The sequence below is a fragment of the Belonocnema kinseyi genome, chromosome 3 (assembly GCF_010883055.1).
Source record: "Belonocnema kinseyi isolate 2016_QV_RU_SX_M_011 chromosome 3, B_treatae_v1, whole genome shotgun sequence".
NCBI classification, from domain to species: domain Eukaryota; kingdom Metazoa; phylum Arthropoda; class Insecta; order Hymenoptera; family Cynipidae; genus Belonocnema; species Belonocnema kinseyi.
In genome coordinates this window covers 162,262,496-162,266,966 of record NC_046659.1, presented here as the reverse complement: position 1 = coordinate 162,266,966, position 4,471 = coordinate 162,262,496, and the positions used below count along the sequence as shown (strand labels likewise).

Genomic DNA, 4,471 nt, shown 5'->3' with positions numbered 1-4,471 from the left:
TATTTTATTTACAAAAAAAGTTCTTAGGTTCAAAAATACATTCAGTGAACTGAAAAACTGTGGTCGGTAATATAGGTATTTAGCTGTGTCACATGCCCTTAAAAAGAATTTAGTTAACGAATCATCAGTTTTATGTGAAAATTCAACTTATTTTTTAGATCGTTCTTTCTGAGTTGAAAATTTCGTTATTTTTTTTTTCACAGAAAATTCAACTGCATGGTCATCTATATTTTTTTTCTTACAAATTCATACATTCAATTAGTTTGTAGAACATTTGCCTGGGTTAAAAAATTGTTGTTTTTTTTTCAAAGAAAGATTTAAATTAAATAGTATTTCTCGCGCATAATTCATCTTTTTTAGTTTAAAATTGAACTAAACTTTGAGTTAAAAATTTAAATTATTTTGAAGCGCCTTCTTTTTGGATTGAAAATTTTTCTACTTTTGCAGAAAGGCCAAGTTTTTCATGAAAAATTTGTTTTATTGTTAAAAATTCATATTTTCAGGCTACATATTCAACTGTTTTGTAGAAAAGTCGTGTTTGGCTTGAAAATGTAGCACTTTATATTCAGAGTTGAAATTTTCAGTATTTTCTTGAAAGTTTTTGTTTTGAAAATTCATCGTTTTTATTGAAAAATATTATTTTCCTGAAAATTGAAGAATTTAGTTAACGAATCGTTCACTTTTGTTTAAAAATTCTACTTATTTTGTAGATCATTCTTTTTGGGTTGCAAATTTGGCTATTTTTTACAGAAAATTCAATTATTTAATGAAAATTTATTGCGTTAAAAATTAATATTTCAAGGCTACTGTGTAACTGTTTCGTGGAAACGTTTGTCTGGGTTAAAATTAACCTGTTTCGTTTGAAATTCGTTTTATTTATTAAAAATGTATCCTTTTTAATTGGAAATTTATCTAATTGCTTTAAAATGAAACTATTTTATTAAACATTCGTTTTATTTTTGGTTCAAGTTTAATTTCTAAGTGAAAAGGTAGCAATTTCATTTTTTTTAATTCATCTTTCGGTTTAAAATGATTGTATTTTGTTAAAAAATGAAGTATTTTTTTCTTGATTGTATTTTTAAGTTTGGCATTAATTTTTACAATTGAGGTACGCCTTTTTTTAAGAATTAAAAATTCGAGACTAGATTTCGAATATTCAGCTTCCAAATCAGAATTTATTTGAATTTGTGCCCTGTCTTCGTTGATAATAAAAATTTGTTACAATTCGAAAGTTCCCTAATTCAAATTTTTAGCAAAAAGAAGTTGCTGTTATATATACGAATTATAATAAAAAATGGTAATTTTTTTTTAAATATTTCAGGCTATTTTTGAAGATTTCAATCATTTAAAAGAATTGTAAAGATTTTAGGACATTTTTAAAACTTCAAAGGCATTTTCAAGAGCTTTCAATTTGAACTATTACAGGAAATTAAAAAAAAAAAATCCAAGTAATAATTTATTAATTTCATTATTTAGTGGAATTTTAAAAGGGTTTTAAATATTTTACGGAATCTTGAAGTTCTCGAAGTTTACTTAATAAGGTTGATTAAAAAAATTTGTTTTGCAGTTTTTTAAAATTACCTTAAATTAGTAGGCATTTATTCATTCGAATTCCCCTCATTTCCTCTGCATTCCAGTAAATTCACTCAAATTTGACTGAAATCAATGGCATTTTTTTGATTTTTAAAATTATTTTCAATTCATTTGAATTCTCTTAAATTTGTTTTGCAGTCATAATTCACTTTTTTGATTATACGTTGGTAGGTTTTTTAATATTTTAAGAGATTCGAAATTAGTTTTGGAATTCAGTCTGAATTCTTATTAATTTACCCTAAATTCTTTGGAATTCTCTTGAAAATTTTGAATTCGCTAGAATTCTATTGACAGAGTAGTGTCCTACCCAACCTGGAATTGTCAGGGAATTTTTTTTCGCGAGCGTGTTTAATTTTTCTATAAATAACAATATGAAATGAAATAAAATTGATTCTTTATTTGTAAAAGTAGCTTTTTATTCCTTTAAACTATTTTGTTAAAAAAAAATTAATCTGAAAATTTAACTCTTATATTTTTGGTTAAAAATTGATAATTTTTAGTTAAAAATTCAAGTATCACGTTGAGAATACATATATTTTGTTGGAATTTTACGAGTTTCTTAAAAATATTTTTTCGCTTATCGACAGAACAATCTTTTTTAGTGTAAAAGGCAACTCATGTTGAAAATACATCTTTTTTAGTTGAATTAAAATCTTTTTGATTAAAAATTAAAAATGCCATATATCCTTAGATGAAAATTATTTTTTCATTTGAACGATTTTGTTGAAAGTCTGTTTTTTTTGTTAAATTAAATTTTATGAACTAAAAATGTAATTATTCCAGTTGAACACTGCATCACTGTAATTAAAATGTATCTCATTGGCTGTATATTAATTTTTGTAACTAAAATCTAGCATATAATTTTTGGTTGACAATTTATCTGTAGTAGTTAAAAATTCATCTATTCGGTTGAAAGTTTGCCCTTTCTAGTTGAAATTTTTTTTACTTAAAATTTCAAATCTTGTTTAAAATTCATGTATTTTGTTGCTAAATCGTCCTTTTTAAGTAAAAAGTCAATCTTCTGATTTAAAAATGTTTCTTTTTCGTTAACAATTCAACTATTCTAGTTAAATATACAGTTTTATTTGAAAATTAATCTTTTTTGTTGAAAATTCCACTGTTCTAGTTCAAGAGTCATCATTTTAGTCGAAAATTCATCACTTTGTTTTTAAACATTTTGCTTTTGAACATTGTTTTGGTTTTCAAAAATTTTATTTTGTTTTTACTAAAAATGTAACTTCCATTTTTGGAACTATTTTATTGAAAAATCGTTTTTAATTTATTTATTTATTTTATTTTATTTTTTTTTTTTTTTTTGAAACTAAATTTTGTTATGGGAAAATTTATATTTTGATTTAAAAATTAAATATTGTAACTGAGAATTTAACTATTTCATTTTAATTTGAATACTGATATTTTTTTAGCTCAAAATTCAGTTATTTAGTTGAAAATTGACGTAATTCTAAGCTTATTTCAAAGTTGCTGAAATCAACGAAGTTTTTCGTAATTACCAATTTTTTCAATTAATTTGTACTTTCTAAAATTCAACTTGAATTTTTATGAATTTCATCGTAATTCTTCTCATTTACTACAAATTATTCTCAATTCTGTCCAATTTCACGATAATCAATGGAATTTTTTTTTATATTTAAGATTTTTTTCCATTAATTCGAATTTTGTAACATAATTTAAATTCTTAGTAGGAAGGAAGGAAGGAGTTTTTTTTTTAATCCCTGTTAAAATTTAGAATTATAATACTTTTACGAACTTCCCTTCACCAAATTATAAAACTTTGAACCCTTTTAAATGGACCATTTTTAAATTCTGAATTTCTAGGTATTTGATGAAGGCAGGCGTGAAGTTTTTCACCCAGCTGTTCAACGGCAGATAATAAAGCAAATCTTTTTTCATCCGAAGGGATTCTGCTCATCTCCATGGTGTTTCTTCGAGGTGAGCCATAATTTTGCTGGCGAAAATTCTGCGAAATTTAAGTTAAATTTCAAATTTATACTTGCACAAGACTTTGGATAAAATTATTTTTTCATCACGTCGTTGTCGTTTTTAATATATTTTTTTAGTCAAATGTTTTTATAGTTCAATGAAAGACCTCTTCAATACATCATTTTAATATTTTTAGTTTTTAATATACCTCATCATCTCTGTAATTTAGGCAAGGCCGTGTCATATTTGCCTGATTTATCGCTTGTGAGTGTCAAGTACTGTATTTAAAGCGAAGCAGTGCAAAATTTGAAATTATCAAAATTATTTTTAAAAAAAATGAAAATTTCACTCCCGTTTCTAAAGGAACTGCAATCTGTTAACACGGGCGGCACATCCGCCCACTAAAAAAATTCCTAAACCTTTTCTGCTCAGGAAAAAAAATAATCACTGAATGCTAATAAAACAGTACGTTTGAATTGAATATTATTAATTTTTATTAAAAGTTTAGTTTAAATCTAACTTTACACTCATTCATTCAAGCCATTTTTTCGCTTGAAGAGACAAAAAAAGGTGTACAAGGCCACGCAGTGAAATGTATTTCGTGAATGATACGTTACAAATAAGTTTGAACGTTTTAAAAAAATTTATCAATTTCATCAAATCCTGTGATGTAATTTAAATTTTTTACTGATTTTTAATGTCAGTTAAAACGGGTTTCCCAATTCCTCGTTTCAGTTAGAACGATAATCTATTATTGTGATAATAGATCTCACTTTCATTACACGAAAAATGGGCGCCAGGTAGACTGTAATGTCTCTATATTGATAAAAACTCATTTAACCTTCCGCTTGTCGCATGTGTTTTATACACACGGATTGTCGCATGGACCTGTGAGGTGCATATTCACTTTTCGATAGTTCACTGCTGTTTTATTGGT

General features: G+C 25.4%; 1 long non-coding RNA gene across 1 annotated transcript in view; it reads left to right on the top strand.

Annotated features, from left to right (window-relative positions):
* The window catches only part of LOC117169190, a 5,806-nt gene extending 1,617 nt beyond the window's left edge, over positions 1-4,189 (top strand). Inside the window, exon 3 of the long non-coding RNA XR_004466625.1 lies at positions 3,430-4,189. This is a non-coding gene — a long non-coding RNA (uncharacterized LOC117169190). The remainder of the gene's footprint in view (positions 1-3,429) is intronic.
* Positions 4,190-4,471: the final 282 nt, after the last annotated feature.